This window comes from Anastrepha obliqua, chromosome 5 (genome assembly GCF_027943255.1).
Source record: "Anastrepha obliqua isolate idAnaObli1 chromosome 5, idAnaObli1_1.0, whole genome shotgun sequence".
Classification (NCBI taxonomy): Eukaryota; Metazoa; Arthropoda; class Insecta; order Diptera; family Tephritidae; genus Anastrepha; species Anastrepha obliqua.
In genome coordinates, this window is record NC_072896.1 from 99,167,835 (window position 1) to 99,187,997 (window position 20,163).

Genomic DNA, 20,163 nt, shown 5'->3' on the forward strand with positions numbered 1-20,163 from the left:
GATCCATTTTATATTCGAGTATAAAGTGTTAGTCCCTGAACTTCCCAAGTCAATTCATTGAGGCTTTTGAGCAAATCGTAAAAATATACACAGTAAAATTTCTCATTACTTGTAGTCCAATTTCGTGCACACATATTTTTCATTAATTTTTTCATAAAAATGTCCTAACCGGAAAAACCGACAATTCTAGTAACTGAACCTGAACATCATGTTTGAAACCTTTTTGACCAAAAAAACTCTCCTAACTATACGAAAGAAATTAAAAAAAAATCCCAAACCAGCAAGAAAACTGTGAGCTCAGAAATGAGGAATTCTCTTGCTTTTGATGTGTTCCAAGGGAATTAAACTTAACTGACCTAGACACTTTTCTTTCCCCTTTCTTTGCCTCCATTCACAACGGCAGTAAGTCAATTTCTGGATCAAAATATAATCCAGCATTTTTAAATTTTACTTTTAAAGCCCTTGTTTCTTTAAAAGAATCCTCCAATCTGTTAAAATCGATTAATCTTTTTGAAGCTTGGGATGAAATAGGTAAGGTTAAATTAGGTTAAATGGAAGCCCTTGCGCGGTGCTCACCTGAACAAAAAATCAAAATTTGTCCATTGTGATACCACACAGAGAGAGAGAGGGGAGGGGAAGAAACTAGATAGGTGGAAAAAGAACAAGGGGCTTTGAATTAGAGGAGAATGACGACCAACAATGGCGATTTTCCTTTGTGTTAAGCATTTCAGGCTACTGAAGAATTTTACAAGATGAGTGATATTTAAACCCGCAATATCCACCGGTGTAGCGAAAAAGTGAAAACCCAGATGTAAAACCATTTGCCCGACGAGAGCAGAGCAGCTAATAAGAAGATGCTGAGATGATTCCACCTCGTCCTCCATACAACTTCTGCATAAAGGTCTTGAAGCAATTCCAAGCCTCACCGCATGGACACCTAACGGACAATGTCCCGTAAGGATACCTACCAAATTTGAGTGCTGCGGTTTTGTTAACCTAAAAAGTTTCCTCGAGCGCCACCGATCTACCCGTGGCCAGAAAGATCTCATGACATTGCACGTTTGCACACTAGCTCAAGTACTCGTTAAGTTGACGCAAGGTCCACCTTTCCAGAAGCAGATCGCGGGTTCTCAAGGGAACTCAAATCCTCTCATTTTGCGATAGAACCGTCTCCAGGGTCCCCTGTCTAGCCGGCTCAGCAGCCCCGCAGTTTCCCTCAATACCGGGCATAAAATAGAAACAACAACAATTTAAAACTGCTTCCGTCAATGCAATTTTGTAATAAACAAGTTTTTACTTTGTTCAATTTGATATGTAAAAAATTTCGGGATCGCGGTATTAGCAGGTGTTTCAGGGGTCTCAACACTTAAAAAATACTGAGCTCCCGTGATCCTGTAATTTCGCGATTTCGGGTTTGACAACTAAAATTGTGCGAAGGCTGCTACTTATGTTTCCAGGCGACATTTAAAAATTAATCATCCATCTTTGTTTTTAAGTAACTTTTTTACTAAATATAAAAAATGAGTAAAATCGGTATCTTTAGTTTGACTTTCTCGCGCTCCTGCTTGTATGCTACAAGACAAGAACGATTGGAGGAACTGGCGGACAAGGCGGACAACAAAATCCGCCTTGTCATCCGTATGGCCAAAGGAAAGGTATTCAGAGGCGATGTGAGCCCAGAGGAAGTCGAGACATCACCGACGACAGCAAGGATGTTGAGGTTCGTGTAAATTAACCTGAAACATTCCAAAGCATCCACTAGCAGCTTAGATATCCGTCTCAGCGAGGAGGATATACATATTAGACATACAAGAGCCGTGGATAAACCATGGTAAAATCATGGGGCGTACAATATCTTTTAGAGGAAAGAGCCAGGTATAAGAAAGATATAAATGATGACAGCCACTCAGCTATAAATTCAGCAATACCCTATTCCAAAATCACCCAACAATGCAAAGAAGGATTAAATGCCTTTGCACGCACGACTGACATCACCCTCATCTGGATATCTGGCCATAGGAACATAGAAGGAAAGGCAAGGGAGCTTTCTCTGGAGTATTCGAATTTTCGGATAATTCTGTATACCTCTAACCCCTTAACAATTCGCTTTATGATTTTCGAGAACAGATTTATTATTATTATTTTTTTTAGTATATTTCCATAATTTCGGAGCGTTGTTCTGGTTTTAAGACGACTTATGAGGACTTATGAGGATTTGTCAAATCTTACTGAACAGAATGCAGAATGTACCGCAGTACAGACAAAGAAAGAGGGAGAGATCCGAGAGAGAATGAGAAAGAATATATCTCTAAATAAATTCAAAACATTTACAGAGAATACAAATAGACAAAATTTACAAAAAACCGAGAAGGGTCGACCGGTGTAGGTAAACGCCGGAAACAAACCGCGGTAACAATGCTCCGAGCGTTTATCACCCGCACAAACCCAGCAATTCCAGGACCGCAGCAACCGCGCAAATTACCGCAAGGCAATACCAATAAATCTGACACCGGAACGGATAGCACTTTATAGTACGCACAAGCACTAGCTAGGAAACAGAAATAAGCGCCAAAAAGTAGGCAGGAAAAAACGCCAAAAAAATGGGGACCAAAAAACGCCTCAAACAGTAGACACTAAGGAAATAAAACACCGAAAGGTAGGAACCAAAAATATGTTTCCTACAAGTTTGCATCAACAAACAAGCGCCAAAAGGTAGGCAGAGTTATTTTGCACTAGAAATTAGCAACCACAAGGAAAAACTCAGGAAAAGTAGCCTAAAGGGTATCTAAGATATATATAAAGTATAGCTCTCTCCCTCCTTTTCCTCTACGTTACATATTTTTTTTCTCTTCCGAAACGAAAATGCCCAAAACGTTGCATGACCTTGAAATTTTACTCTCCATTCTCGCTCGTCCATCGACGCCTAAGAAGTTTCACTTCAAAAACACCCGATATAAAATGAAAAATGCTGAAATTTTAGTTTTCTTTCAAAGTTTATTCGCTCTACTCATTTTGCTATGCATTTTACATTTTTCTATGCCATATACATTTTTCAAATGCTTCTCACCTACTTATCATTTCGAGCATTGTCTGACACTGCGCTTAATGGGTTGAAAGTTTGATAATTTTTAGTAAGAATCACTAGTCAAGCAAAATGAGACAACAAAGGAACAATGGAAATGAGATTGAAAGAGTGCGGAAAGTATGTAGTATATGGAATTCTGCGAATGCAATAAAATGCTGAAGCGATCTACGCTGTCGCATAGTACAATGGACTCTTACTCTCGGCTGAAAGTATGCAGCCTGTGCGCTCGTCTTAGATTGCTAGTTTGTGTAATGTATATATGAGTACCTGCGTTTGTCACATAAAAACAGTTTGTATGTGCTAATTCAACTGGCTATAAATAAAACTTCCGTCGCACAACGGTCAAAACGTATGACACAATTTGTGGAGGTGGCATAAAAGTGTGGCATGAAGTACCGAAGATACTAAAAACCACGGTTTTGCTTTAAAATAACGCCGACAAACTCTGGTATGTCTGCGTAAAGTGAAAGGCACACGGATCTGCAGCATTCAGCCATTCGAGCCATTCATAGCACAGTTTTTGGCGGTGCCGAAAACTACTCACTTGCATGCCATCGACATGCATTCATTCATTCCAGCAATGCTGCTGCTACAAAAAAGCAGCAAAATAAAATTTGAAAAAATTGTGGAAATACCTACTGAGGAGGAGGGGTTGTGGAGTGCATGTAGCTCACAGACTCTCTGCGCGTGGAATAAGTTGGAGAGCTGCATTTAGGTTAGCAATAAAATTTGCATAAATACAAATTCTCCAAAGAAAAAATTTAAGGTTGAACGTAAAAACAAAGCAGGAGAAATAAAATTTTACACATAAAAATAACGGCAAGAAATTAAAAAGCCCATTTAATAGCAACAACAAAAATCCTATCTGAAAAAGTAGAAGATGGAAAAAGAGTAAATACAAAATATGTATGTCCGCATCTAGAGGAAAAAAGAAAAAGTAAATAAATGAAATAATAAATAATAAAAATAAAAAGTAAAGGGTGTTCCAAGTAAAAGTTGTTTTTTATGTAGAAATAAAAACTTCCTTTTTTAATATTATTGCTATAGGGCCTGTGCGACCGAGCTTGGCTTGGCATTTACTGCTGAAATTATTTAAAAATTAAGTAAACTATTCCAATATGGGTATCAAATGAGTTGAATTTTATATAAAAACTTCATAAATATGCGTATATGAAGGTGTGTAAATGTAAACAAATACTGGGTAGGTAAAGCAGGAATGTTCGTATTGCACTTTTTAAATTTCTTGTTTGTTATGTGACACTAGGGCGGGCCAAAAACAGAAATTATTATTTTTATGATTTAAAAAAATGTTACACCCAAAACTTAATGTTACGCCCTAAATTTGTGCCATGACCAAAATAATGATACACCTATTTAAAAAAAAAAATTGTTTTGTTTTCGACTCGCGCTACCAAGGCTTTGGACATTTCACCGAAACTCCTTTCCGTAAATATGACATAAAAAGTTTACAGATTTAGTTTCCTTTTTTAATTCCTCTTTACAAATGTTTTAAAAAATTATACCCTAAGATTTATTTCCCAATACTTTGTATCAGCTATTTCTTATTTTTTGGATAAAAACCCCACACAGCTTAAAAAAACCTTTCAATTTGAATATAAAAAATATTTAGATATCTTGCAATTATAATAAAAAAAAGAGATATAAAAAAATACTAAGTTGTTTAATAAATTTTTTGTGGTTCGATAAGAAAAACACAATTTTATGGTTTGAAATGCAATTTTTATTCAATACAGTTGCCTTGACCATCAATACATTTGTTCAGACGATGTTCCGACTTATGAATTCCATCCCTGAAGTGAGAATCTGGAAGAGCTGCAAAACACGTTTCCACAGCTGCTATGAACTCATAGTATGATAAAAAACGCTTTCTAGGCATGCATTTTTTTAGGTCTGGAAAAAGATAGAAGTCACTAGAAGCCAAATCTGGTAATTACGGTGGATGCTCCAACAATTCGAACTTAAATTCATGGATTTCAGCCACAGTCAAAAGGCTCATGTGACACGGCGCGTTTTCCAGGTGAAAAATAATGTATTTCTTTTGCAAACTAGGCCCTTTTTCACGAATATTTTCCTTCAATTGGTCTAAAAGGGTGCACTAAAATTCAGAATTTATTGCTTCACCAGTTTGCAAGTAATCAACAAATAAAACTCCTTTCGCATTCCAAAAAGCTTATGCTAGCACTTTCTTGGTCGACTTTTGGACACGCACTCGTTTCGGAGGTTCCCATCACTCTTTAGCCTCCTGTTTTGATTTAGAATTATAGTGATAGACCCAAGTCTCATCTTTAGTGTTGAATCGGTTCACAAAATCCACTTTATCCTTTCGAAAACGCTCTAAATACTACTGAGAATGTCGGATTCGAATCTATTGCTTGTTTGCACACAGCTTTCTGACACCCAATACTTCAGTCAAAATATTACTTACACTGCCAAATGAGATGCCTAGGGCTTCTACTAAATGTCTTTCAGTCACTTGACGATATTCCAATACGATATCTTGTATTTTCTCTACGCTTTCTAGTGTTTTTGCTGTTTTTGGACGTCCTTGACGTGGATTGTCTTCACGGCTTGTACGACCACGTTTAAATTCAGCAATAGATCTTCAGGTAGTAGCTGTTCCCTCTTATAATAATAGTGATAAAAATAATAAAAAAAGATATAGCCGAAGCTCTTAGCAGCCAGTGCTTATCTCATTTTGTTTTTTTTTGTTTTGTTTCTACTCTGTTATAATTGAATTAATTATTCATAATTATTACTCTTTTCAATAAACAAATAATAAAAACAAATTTACGTCCACCTTAGTACCAATTTTTTGTGTGTTTACATGTATTATTTCTTCCCCCACTGCTGCAATTGTAATTACTTTGCATGGGAATATTTATAGACATTTCACTGGCCGAATGGGGTAGTAATGAAAATGTAAAAATACAATCAGCTCTGCACACACAAAACCTTCATGAGATTTTTAAATTTCATTTGATATTTGTTTTAAATCCCCAATTTGTGAAATGATGTTGCCATGTAAACAGTTTTTTGATAAAGGAATTTGAAAAGAATAGTAATAAATATATATGTATAAGTATAAGTAGTAGCTAGACTGGCTCTTTTAAAGTACATAATCTTTATTTTATATTTTATTTAACCATAAAAATATCTTAATTTTTGTAATTCGAAATGTTTAAAATTACAATTCGCTTAAACCTTTTTTCAGATTATTTCACTTGTTAGCTATACCAAGCTAATGGACTTCCTAGTTAATGGATTTACATACCTCAAGTCTTAACATTTGTGTTGATAGTCAGCACGCAGCATTCCAAGATGTGTTAAAGAATGCCGGAGGTCGCTTTCATTTATCCAACAACACAACCCCACACTTTGTTGGGTCCTTGGCCATTCTGGAGGGGAGGGGAAAATGAAAGAGCGGATGAGAGTGTACGAAAAGGCTTTGAGCTGGACCTTTAGCGCGGGGTAGCGTACATTAGCATTTCTTTAAACGAACTGTACACTGCGATTGACTTCAGCGTAAACACGGCAACTAATAGAAGATAGTGCCTGACTACTAACTGTAGGGCATCGAAAGCGTTCAGGCCAAAACTTAATCTTAAAAGGGCAAAATGTCTGTTTGGATTCAACAGATCCTCACAGGTGTTATAACGGGTTATTGCACTAGCGGAACCTTAGCCATTAGAATGGGTGTACCTCACAGTGAGTTCTGCAGGAGTTGGGGAGATGAAAAAGAAATTGAGTCGATACAGCACCTTTTCTGTGAATGTCCTGCACTTCGAAGAAGCCGTGTCAGATATATTATCGATTATTTCTTTGAAGACCTGCAAAATTTGCAAAATGTCTCACTGGTGGAATTAGTTACCATCTTAAAAAGATCTAAGTGGTTTAAGCAACTTAGTTAGGGGATGGAAATCAAATGCAGGTAGCATTTGACAAGGCATGCCTTGTCTTAGACAATTTAACCTAGCTATACCATGTGTATATCTCATTATTTAGTAACTAGTTCAACAAGCATTGTATATGCAGAAACTAGGTGGCAACCCTGTACAGAAATATTTCCGAAAAAGAGCTGTCAAAAGTATCTTTTATTTCCCATACATCTAATTATTAAATATTTTTTTCGAGAAAAGTTGTATATAACAAATTAGGTGGCAATCCTATGAAAAAGTATTTCAGGCCTAGAATTGTCAAAACTTGCCTTTAATTTCCCATTTAATGCATCATAAAATATGTGTTGCAAAAATCGTGCTTTATAAAAATTATATGGCAACCCTATGCAAAAGTATTTCTGACCTAGAGTTGTCAAGAAATGCCTTTAATTTCACATTTATTGCATCAGTAAATATTTATTTTAAGAAAAATTGTACGTAAAATAATAAGTGGCAACTCTATGCAAAAATATTTCTGAGCTAAAACTGTCAAAAAATTCTTTAGTTTAGCATTTATCGCATGATTAAATAATTATTTCAAGAAACCTTTTATATAAAAAATCAGGTGGCAGCCCTATGGATAAATATTTCTGAGCTAAAACTGTCAAAAAAAGTCTTTAATTTAGCATTTATCGCATCATTAAATAATTATTTGAAGAAACGATTTATTAAAAAAAATAGGTGGCAACCCCATGTAAAAATATTTATGAGCTAGAAGGGTCAAAAAATACCTTTCATACCATATTTATCACATCTTTAAATATATATTTTTGAAGAAACTTTTTATGTAAAAAATAGGTGGCAACCCCATGTACAAGTATTTTTGATATTTACGGCAACATTAAATATTTATTTGAAGAGACGTACTATGTAACAAAAATAGGTGGCTACCCCATGTAAAAATATTTCTGAGCTATAAGGGTCAAAAAATACCATTCATACCATATTTATCACATTATTACACATTTATTTCAAGAAACATTTAAAAAAAATATAGGTGGCAACCTTATGCAAAGATATTTCTGTGCCAGAACTGTCAAAAACTATCTTTTCTTTCCCTTTAATCTTAATATTCAATTTTGGTTTCAAGAAGCGTTTTATATAAAAAACTAGGTGGCAACACTTTCGAAAATAGTTGTGAGTTAAAGCTATTAGAAATACCTTTCATTACATATATGTTGCCTCGTTAGATGTTTATTTCAAGTAATGTTTTTTTTATTAAGACACAGGTGGCAACACTATGAAAAAATATTTACTATATGAGCAAAATTGTTAAAAATTTATTTTATTTGATACCCAAAAAGTGATATTTTGTTTATTTCTTAAACAGTTTAAAAATATGTGGCATTCATGCACAATCGCCCTGATTAAGCTTACTTTATAACACGAAAACGTAGGCTCCAAAAAATTAAATATAGTTTGTTACGCCTGTTATTAATCCTTAAACATTAAACATAACTTATATTGGTCCCTTAGGTCTTTATGAAGTGGTAAGAAAACGCTCTACAAAAAAGCCTGGAAAGAAATAATGATGTGGTGGCCAGAGTTACTTGCCGGCGGCTTTCCAACAACCCAAATTATGATCTGTGCTTGAATCCGGTGACCAAATGTCAGAATTTTTCAACAAATTAATTCATCCTTCTCATCCAGGAGATCTATGATAAATGCATCCATAAAGCACATCAGCAACCGCGGCATAAACTTTATCATTCCATTCACCTTGGAAAATGTGATTTTCATCGATGCCAAAAATACCCTATAAGAAAGAGCACGTGCACGAGAGTGTCGAATTGGCCTTAATGATATTTACTTAAAAACGTGTTTTACTGCGCATCTCACCGATTTCAGTCTTCTCAGCATTCGGATTCAATTCAGGTTCATACTCAGTATCTACGGTGTAGTTGACAGTGAAGTTAATGGCGATTTTCTCTTTATCAGTTTGGTTAACCTACTCTACGTCGGTGCCTTCTAGTTTCACGCTAAATCCATCCATCCATCCAAAGTGGTAAGTATTGTCTGGATCTTTTGCGATTTTCGCTAGGCGAAAACTCCTTCAGTGAGGAGTTCCACAAGATCACGTTCACCTTTACTATGCATGTTCTTGGTGCCTCCGCAACCGCAGCTCCAGTTCAGGCTAAGCTTGCGTATATTCAAGACACTACTGGTTACTTCCGCTGCTCCAGAATCATCTCTTTATGCCAATATGTTCGGGTGAAGTCGCGTTTACCAAAGACACTTTTCAGTGCAATTTTCAGAGTGGGTCGTGGCAATCAGACTGTTACCGTAATGACGCACAGATTTTGTTAAATTACTCATTCTGTTTGAACTTAATTTATAAAAAAAAATTCACCGAGAAAAAAATCATCACCACATTCAATTTCCCTACTTGAGAGTAAACATATTTCTGTATTGAAGTTGTGCCAAATTCATAAAATTTAATGACATTTTACTTGGTAATATTACACGCATTTACTATGCTACAATCCTTATGAGTAGCATAAAATTTTTATTGAAAATTATTTTTCAATAGGAGAGATGAAACGTACTTTTCGCTTTTGTCTGACTCTAAATTTCCCAAAGCGTTAGTTGGACAGCTCTTGACTCTCTGCAATCTTTCGCTTATATGGGAGTTGGATTTCATTAATTTTCTCCTCATACTTTTATGAAACTAAATGCAACGCAGATGTCAAATTTGGTTGAGTTTCATCGCTCTCATCACTTTGACAATGCGTACAATTTTTGCTGTTATAGGAAACTTGTGTGCGCAAAAACATGAACTTTTTTTTACAAAATTAACAAGAAAATAGCTAGCACTGCACTACTGCATAAACTACTAGAATAATAATGAAAATATAAAAAGGCTGCAGCATTTAATTAAATGTTACATTTATCACCCACTTTTTTCTTTACAGACAGACTACCACCATATTGATGTGCTGATTTTCAGCTTATGGTGCTCTAATTCTGATGAAAAAGTCAAATAAGCGGAAATCAAATCGAGTTGAGCTATCATTTTCAGACATTGAATGCAAAAATAAAGTGAACGTTAAATTTAAAATTTTTGCATGTATTAAAATGGATCATAAAAAGGATAACGAACAAATGAAAACATTGTAATTTGATAGTCTGTTGGCTATCGGAATAATTGATGACCTACTTACGCTGATAAACAATGGGCGACTGCTGCCTCGAGCGCGGTTACCTCTGCCTGAATTACATATATGTATTAAAATAAGTTTAAAGTGTAAATTAAAGAGTGATATATATTTCATTGCAAGTTTATAATATAGTAATAAGGTCCACTATACACTGACCCCAAATATTATGTAGCATTATAAGTGAGATTTCAGAATTTCATATTTGCTTTGCAGCAAACTCGATAGATAGACACTAAGAGGAGGATGCGACTTTGGCACTGCTTCACTTAGAACTCGCGAAGGGCTGGTAAGTTTCTCATAGTTCATTCTTCGCTACCAGTTTTCTAATTGCAAAATGCTCTTAGACTCATGGTGGGACTAACCATCGACATTAGTTCCCTCTTGATAGGAAGAAGAGCAACTGAAAGAAGAGCATCTCGCGCACAGGCTTCGTTTGGTTATTGAGTTTAGGTAGTTCTAGTGCCAGTGTTTGAAATACTTAAACACCTCTGCTGGTAAATGGTTATTTGTTGTTGGTTTCGGTGCAGAAGTTTACTAGTTCCTTACAGTGCGATTTAGTCACCGATCATCATCGTCTAACTTATCTAACGATAGGCCCAGGGAACGTGCTATTTTGATAAGTTGGTTACAGAGGAGGAGTGGTGTTAGGTGAGTGAGTTTGAGAGGGCATATGAATAGTTGGTTAGTATTGTACGTGGTGGCTTCACATGTAGGACATATATTGAGTAAGTTGGTGTCTATTCTGGATAAGTAGGAGTTACAATATCCAGATTGTGATTGAGCCAAAGTTACGCTGGCAGCTGGAGCTCTTCGTTTGTAAACGGTGGTGGTTAGCCTACGATAACAGCATTCGTGGGTCAGGAGTTGAGGATGATGGCAAGAGTCGTCCGATGAATGCTGTTTAACGACTGTCTATATAGTGTCTATAGTCCCCAAATAGTCAGTCTATTATAGTGGTGGAGTCTGATCTCCTTCATCCAGGAGGTAAAGAGGGTAGCTGTGTGGAGCTAGTGGGGAAATGTTGGAGATTCCTCGCAGTGAAAAAGTGGTCTCTGGTTCGTCATTCGTCACTCGCCTAAGAGGGTCACCTCTTTAACTAAGAAGTCATCTTCGGTTTTTGTCCTTTTTAATTTTAATAGAAGTTCTTCAACTTACGAGGTGCTCAACATAAAGAGCGCTTTAGTCTAAAAAAAACATGGAAAAAATTATATTGTCCGTCGGAACGGACCTGTGTTGCGGTAGGACTACCGTTTCCACTGGAGGTGCTCCGTTGTTGAAGAAACGCTGCTGTACCTATAAAAGACGAGTTTCTTAACCTCCAGTATACATGTGAAATTCCCTATTAAGGGACTTTTATGGCTGGGGACAATCGTAGTAGGTAATAATTTTTTCTATCATTAGCTGTTTTGCATCCACAGTGGACATCGAACCTATCATCATTTAATTTATAAGCACGCACGAACTTTCTCCAGTTTTGGCGTAGGCTCGAGATAAGTGTGCTTTTCGTTTAGGAAACACCTTCATGTCTGACCGAAATTTCATGTCTTGATTGATATTCCTTGCTTACTTCTATTGGCGTTACTCCTCATAATTAAAAATTAAGAATACCAAATTTGAAAATATAATAAGGTAATAGCTGTTCTGTTAATCTAGACTTACCGACTTGGCATATAAAAAAGCAAAAAAGACTTCAGAAGCCTTTCATGCTGCAATTTTATAGAAGTGTTGAAAATACAAAAGAGTGTCAATCAATATCACAATAATTAGAATTTTTTCCATATCGTAGTTTTTTGTCTCAAAATTGTTATCCTACTTTTGACTCCCTACATATCCAACTCGCAACACGATATTTCATATTTTTCACAAAAAGAGGCATAAAGGCAATCTGCCCACAAGACATTGAACTTTTTCTGGTTGGCAAGTACATACAACGATGTGGAAAATGAAAAAGTGGAGCAAGTATTTGGACCAAAACAGAAATTCTGTGCACTGGCCTTGCACCATAGACGCTCGCTTATTCGTACTATGCACAAACAAAGAAGTATGGAACATTAGGGTGTTACAGTGAGATATAATTTTTTTAGTGAAATTTTGTGCCAGCTGTACTCAGCAACACTTCGTTGGGGCTCTGGCTGATTATATAGAGGGGGGAAGTATACATTTCTAATATGCTTAATGGCTCAATGCATGTGAGTATACATATGTCGTTGCCAATATATATGTATATACTTGGTTGTTCAATAAGTTTAGCGGTCTGATATGACAAGGTATTGCTACTAGCCTGTCAATACATTCTTTGGTTGCAAGCCAATTAGTACCGACGTGTCACAGTATTTACTACAAGGGAATTTTTATTTTTCTAAGATTTAAAAACAACGGAAAATTGTTCAAATTCTATAAGGACTTTTCGCCATCAATTAGTACAATGGAAAGATGGGTTGCTAAATTTAAACGTGGTCGTACAAGCCTTGAAGACCACTCATGTCAAGGACGTCCAAAAACAGCAACAACACCAGAAATCGTATTGGAAAATCGTCAGGTGACTGAAATAGATTTAGTAGAAGCCGTAGGCACTAGCATTGAGCAGTGTAAGCTATATTTTGACTGAAGTATTGGGTTTCAGAAAGCCGTATTCGCTAATAATGGCGCAAAAACAAATTTGTATGAGACCTTCTCGGCAACATTTATAGTGTTTTCGAAAGGACTAAGTGGATTTTATTACTAGAATGAGACTTGGGTCTATCACTACGGATGAGACTTTTGTCTATCAACAAGATATTAAATCAAAACAAGGGGCTAAAGAGTGGTGTGAACCTGGCTTTTCGGCTCCGAGACGAGTTCGTGTCCAAAAGTCGGCCAAGAAAGCGTTAGCATAAGCTTAAGCTTTAGAATGCGAAAGGAGGTTTGTTAGCGGATTACTTGCAAACTGGTGAAACAATAAATTTCGAATATTAGTGCACCCTTTAGACCAACTGAAGAAAAAAATTCGTCAAAAAATACCCAGTTTCCTAAAGAAAAAAATCTTTTTTATCTGGAAAACGCACCGTGTCACAAAAGACCTTTGACAGTGGCTAAAATCCATGAATTAAAGTTCGAGCAGTTGTTGGATGTAGTGCCTTCCATCTATTATCAGGTCTAAAAATTTCATGCATGGAAAGCGTTTTTTATCAAATAATGAGGTCATAACAGCTGTGGCAGCGTGTTTTGCAGCCCATCCAGATTCTCACTTCAGGGGTCGAATTCATAAATTGAAATCTCGTTGGAACAAGTGTATTGATGCTAAGGACTACTATACTGAATAATAAATTGCATTTCAAAACATTAATTTGTATTTTTCTTATCGAACTGCAAAACTTATTGAATTACCTAGTAAGTAGTATGTAGAGATTGTCTTTGCTGGCCAAGCAAGCATCATATAATTCCTTAGGGTTTAGTCAGTTAGTGTTTAGATTTAAATTTTTGTTTGTATTTGAGTTTTAATGACTGAACTATAGAAAAAACGAATAAAATATTTCAATAAAAAGTGGCAGCACTACAAATAATACTTTTGAATTAAAATCGCGATCTTTAATTATTTCTATTTAGATATCAAAATTAAAAAATCTTGTCGGTTTAAATTAAAATTAGTACAATGTTTTTGTAAAAAGTGGCAACCCTACTCTTTTTTGTCTAAATTGAAAACAGTAATTTCATACACATTCATTTTGATATCTATGTGAAAATATCTTATCTGTGCAGTTATTATTTTTAGAGAGGTGGCAACCCTACTCTTTTTTATTTGAATTGAAAACAGTATTTGCATACACATTCAGTTTGATATCTATGTGAAAATATCTTATCTGTGTAATAATTATTTTTAGATACGTGGCAACCCTATTAAAGATACGTCTTTTCTAGGCTTTCACACATATTTTATCTTTTTTCTTACATTTTATATAATTATTGTGATATAATTATGACTACTCATTGTTTGATATTCATATTGCAATATTTTAATTAACTTACGAATAAGAACTCACCGGAAAGATTTACAAATAACTTTTTTTAAAAAGTGGCAACCCCAATTCGGTTTTCTGAATCAAAGACGGATTTTTTAAACACCTTTTGCTTGGTATCTGTATTAAAATTTCTTGCCTGTGTTATTATAAATCTTAGATAGATGGCAACCTTGTTAAAAAATATGTCAAGCAGAAAGATTTTCTTGGATATAATCAATGTAATATTCTATATAATATTTCATTATAATTTTAATTTTTGAGATATGTGGCAAAAATATCTTTTCAATAGATTTCGCGCGATGCTCATATTGCAATATTTGAAATGACATGCAATACCATAAAGCCCTAGAAAAAATTGTAAAATATTTTTATAAAAAGTGGCAGTCCTACTTTTTTGCTAAGTTAAATGTTGTGTTCGTATTCGTATTAAAATATCTTGCTTTCATAGCCATTATTTTTAGATAGATGGCAGCTCTACTCAAAAATACTCTTGCCTAAAAGTTTTCATGCAATAATGCAATATATTACTTAATTACAATAGTTATTAAACTATATTTTTTAGACATATGGCAACCCTAATAAAATTTTTCTCCGTTAAAGCTTTGTTTCGCGCCATTTGGGTTTTACGGAATCTTTTCGAGAAATTTACTGCATATGTGATTAAGCGATCTGATCGAAACCCAGCAGATGAACTCGTCTTTGGTTTAAAAAAAAAGCTTAACGACGCCTCTGGGTACCACACAAACTAGTCAGCGAAGTTAGTTATTAATTGCTTGTCGAGCCTTTTGGTCGCTGGTAAGTACTAAGTGTTTCAGCAGGGCTACCCAATAAACGCTCGGGATTGGGGTATGACAGCAGTCATCCCAGTTGTCTGATTTGTGGCTAACTTTAAACTCAAACTGCTACCCTCTTGGGGGTCACGTGTAGTTGAAGCGTAACTTGTGGTGCTAACCACAATGGACAAAGAAGGTGCCTCAATGCAGGTGCTGGGGATACTCGTATTCATTAAATTTTCTATTCCTACTTTTAATTTTTTGGAACAACCCTAATAAAAATAAATGTTCGTATCTTCGAACATTTGATATGAATATGCTAGGGCATGTGTATAGTTATACATCATCAAATAATCGTACGTTGCACTTTACTGCTGCTTCAACCTTAAGCGAGAACACTCATCGATTCTAAGAGTACAAAGCACAATGGGCGTTCAAAGGATATTTGACCAAAAACCTAAAGGAAATACGGCTGAAAAAATTGTGGTAAAAAATGTTAGTAAAAAAAAATGTCGACCAAATGTTAGCACTGAAAGGTATACAAAAAATTATATCAAAGGTAAAGGCAAACGAAAGGCATATAAAAGGATACGCAGGTAATGCAAAAACTAAAGCAAATCGACTTCCCACAACAGCAAAAAATTTACAACTTAAAAAACGGTATCTTTTGCTTGAAGCTTACTAAAAAGCTGGCATATACCTTTATATATGGTATGTATGTCCATATACTCGTATATTTAAGTGGCAAAGCAAGCAGTGGATGTGCCAAGTAAGGATGTAAGGACATACGCACACATTTGCCACACATCCGTAAATGTATGTAAATAGAATAAGCAGAGTGTAAGTGTGAGCTTGTACACCTTAAACGGAAGTACTTTTAGCATAGCTGAGGCTTTGTGCTGCGAGGCCTTATCATGTTGGTTTGCACAAAAAATTCATTCGCTCATTTAAAACGATTTTTCAAAGTTCTTCTTCAATGGCCGTTAGCTGCTTTTATGTAGATATTTCGTTGGCCTCAGTAAGCGCTTCATTAAAGTGAACTCACTTTTTTATTCTTGTTCTTCTTCTTCTTCTTCTTTGTCTACTTCCTCCTCCTCCTTCTCTACGCTCTGTGACTCTGCTGTCACTATGCCTCACATAAATACGCCGTGGCATTGATTGCTTTTAAAGTTCCTTTGCAGTTTTTGTGCCTTCGATTTTCAATTTGGTTTCAGCGAATTCCTTTTTATCATTTCCGATTTTTTTTTTCTTTTTGTTTCTCATTCATTAATTTTTTCAATTCGTTGTTTTTTCCCTTTTGATTTGCGGGTTACTGGTATTGGTATGCAATTAAACAGTTGTGAAAAGTATTCGAGCGGCATTCGAAGGGTGCTTGATTGGGAGAGTGAGTGTATTTCTACGAGTATGTCTTTTGCGAGTTTTTGTTTCATTTACGGGCCTAAGTGGAATTTTGCTCCTTGTGGCATTTTTTTTTTGTTTTTATGTACTGTAAGCAGCACGACTTGTATTTAAATTATAATTAATCCCCAAATTTATGTGCATGTATTGTATTATTTATGCTTAATTTCCTGGAATATTTTGAAAATATTTCAGTTCAATTGTTTCAATTTTTGAGTTAGAAGCCAGTGTTGTTTCACGACCAAGGTGAAAAAGTGCAGCTGGCGGTCAGAAAAATGTTGTGAAATTTAGCGTAATGTGTACCATAGCTTATCCGTTGCTGTGAAAACTCTTCCTCTTCTTCTCCTATAATCCGAACACAGTAAATGAGTGATTCTAAGCGAATTGATGGAAATATTTTGATCGATATCGTAAAATTTTTCTGAAAATTGGTTTATTAGTATAATTCAGTATAATAAGATATAAATTGGATAAATTTGGAAAAAAATTAAAAATTTGAGATTTATTTATTGTTAAGAATTTTGGTTTTGTTTTCAAATAGAAATAGCTTATGTTCTCTTGATATGTATATTACATTTTTTTTGTAATTTTTCAAAAGAAAACATACTTCAAGAACAACATTTTTTTTCGGAAATTTTTTTATACAAATTTTTTATAAACATTTTTTTATACAAATTTTTTTATGAACATTTTTTTATGAACATTTTTTTCCGAAAAAAAAATTTATATTCCTATAAACATTTTTTATAATTGCTTTTTGTTTTTGTTTTAATTAATTTGATTGCGGCCAAAAATCTAATAAAACAACAAATCTTAGAAGTAGAAAATAAGAGCCTCGAAGCGTTGTCAAAAAAAAAAAAAAATTAATACACATATTTTATTGAAAATACAATAATATATGTATATATATCGTTTTGCTAGGTATGGCTAGACTGGAAGGCGTATATTAAAAGGAAGCTAGCGGAAAACAAAAAAGAACATACGTACATATAATACATAATACATATAAGTCTTGCTACTTTTTAATTGAATATTATAGTCGTGTTAATGTCGAAGATATAGATTCCCTTATCCGAATAGCTGCATCAGTATATGTTGAAGGAGAAGGTTCATACGTTTGATTAAAATGGTTTTCTTCAACATTTTCTGAAAAATCATCAACCACGGGATAATGGATACAAATATTGTGCAATGCTGCGGTAACGTTCACTATTTGGCAAACCTTCGTGGGTTCATAATAAAGCTCACGAGCACCCTGAAGGCATATGAATCGGTTCTTAAATACACTTATGGTCCTTTTTATAGTATTTCTTGCTTTTGCATGTATGTTATTGTAGTTTCCTTTGGCGCTTCCTGTTGTAGGTGAACGAAAAAGTGTCATTAACCATGGCTCTAGAGTCTATATGTCTATATGTGTATGCACATACCCAAAAGCCAAGTGTTTCGTTCGCCGTTTAGGTGTTTCTTTTCAAAAAAATTTCGCGCGCTGCTTACGTTCCAAATATCGTAAAGCATCGTAGTTGCTGCAAGGATACTGCGCATTTACCTAACGAATTCTCATTTTATTATCTCACATCTGCAATAAATAAAATATTAGAAAGATATTTCAAATATCAGTTTTTGCAAGACTTACAATCACAGCATTGATGCTATAGTAAGTACCCTTTACGACTAAAATACAGAAATTTGTCTTGAGCTAGCGCAACAATTTTAATATGTGTTCCGTCTACACATAAAACCGCACCAGAAAATCCATATTTTTGATAAAAGTCCATCTTTGCCTCTCTTTTTTCTTTCTTCCTTAAATCAGGATTAACCCACTGAGAACATAGATGACATTGAAGAGTGTATAACACGTCTTTTAATATGCCACAAAATGTGGATTGAGCCATGGGAATGTCAAAGTCCTTTCCCACTCCATGCTGGTACCCACCCTCTACAAAAAAAACGTAATACGGAAGACAAACGCTGGAGCGAAGAGATGGAGCACGACCTCTTAGAGCATGCATTTCCATTTAGGACACTTAAGATGTACAAAAAGGCCGTCTTATTCAAACGGTAACTTTTAGTAAACCTTTTTCATAAAATAAAGTTAATCTATGAAGCTATGAAGGTATTCCTATACTTACATTGTGTCCTCGACATCGAGCGGATTGCTTCTTCTTCTTCTTAATTGGCGCGATAACCGCTTACGCGATTTTGGCCGAGATTAACAAAACGCGCCAGTCGTTTCTTTCTCGTGCTAACCGGCGCCAATTGGACACACCAAGTGAAGCCAAGTCCTTCTCCACCTGATCTTTCCAACGCAGAGGAGGCCGCCCTCTTCCTCTGCTACCACCAGTTGGTACCGCATCGAATACTTTCAAAGCCGGAGCGTTTGTATCCATTCGGACGACATGACCCAGCCAACGAAGCCGCTGGATCTTTATTCGCTGCGCTATGTCTATGTCGTCGTAAAGCTCATACAGCTCATCGTTCCATCGTCTGCGATATTCGCCGTTGCCAACGTGCAAAGGTCCAAAAATCTTACGCAGAATCTTTCTCTCGAACACTCCAAGCGTCGCTTCATCGGATGTTGTCATCGTCCAAGCTTCTGCGCCATACGTTAGGACGGGCATGATGAGAGTCTTGTAGAGTGTTAGTTTTGTTCGTCGAGAGAGGACTTTACTGCTCAATTGCCTACTTAGTCCAAAGTAGCACTTGTTGGCAAGAGAGATTCTACGTTGGATTTCAAGGCTGACATTGTTATCGGTGTTAATGCTGGTTCCTAAATACACGAAGTCTTTTACAACCTCAAAATTATAACTGTCAACAGTGACGTGGGTGCCGATACGCGAGTGCGCCGACTGTTTGTTTGAAGACAGGAGGTACTTCGTTTTGTCCTCGTTCACAACCAAACCCATTCGCTTTGCCTCTTTATCCAGTTTGGAGAAGGCAGAACTAACAGCGCGGTTGTTAAGGCCGATGATGTCAATATCATCGGCATACGCCAGCAATTGTACGCTCTTATAAAAAATTGTGCCTGAGCGATTAAGTTCTGCGGCTCGTACGATGCTCTCCAACAGCAGGTTAAAGAAGTCACACGACAGCGAGTCACCCTGTCTGAAACCTCGTTTGGTATCAAACGGCTCGGAGAGGTAAAAAATTGTTCCGATTCAGAGTGGACATTTACATTCGAAGATTTGCTACGATGGATTGTGTGATAGGGCAGAATATTTTCCAGAACAAAATTTTTTTTTCTCCAAATTTTTCTTGAACAAATTTTTGTTTTTCATTTATTACGACTACCCTCCTCAGGCTAAATATGATACTTATTTTTCCATTAATAACTAAGACTATGTTCAAATGCGAAACAAAAAACAAAAATCTGGAACAAATTCTAGAACAAAATTTATTTTTTTGCTCAAAATTTCGAAGAAAAATATAAATAGAAAGAACACACCCCCCTCAGATTTTTAATTTATTTTTTCTTGTATTAGCTGAGACTATGTTCAGTACAAAAAAATCTAGAACAATTTCTGGAATATTTGTTTTTGAAATCAAAGAAAGGAATTAAGTTTTTTAAGCGAACACTTTTTTTCTGGAACAAAATTTTTTCTAAAACAGTTTTTTTTTTGCTAAAAATGTTTTGCCTTTTATTATATTAAATCCTTTTTTTACATTAATAGACTAAGTTAAAAAAAAAAAAATCTGGAACAAATTATGAAACAATGTTTTTTGCTCGAAATTTTGAAGAAAATTCTTTTGTTTTTCATTTGTGAAAAATACCGCTCTCAGATTTTGATTTTATGCGTT

At 35.4% G+C, this 20,163-nt stretch overlaps 1 pseudogene; it reads right to left on the minus strand.

Moving 5' to 3' along the window:
• Positions 1 to 8,683: 8,683 nt before the first annotated feature.
• On the minus strand, positions 8,684 to 9,357 carry LOC129248896 (uncharacterized; annotated as a pseudogene).
• Between the last annotated feature and the right edge of the window lie 10,806 nt (positions 9,358 to 20,163).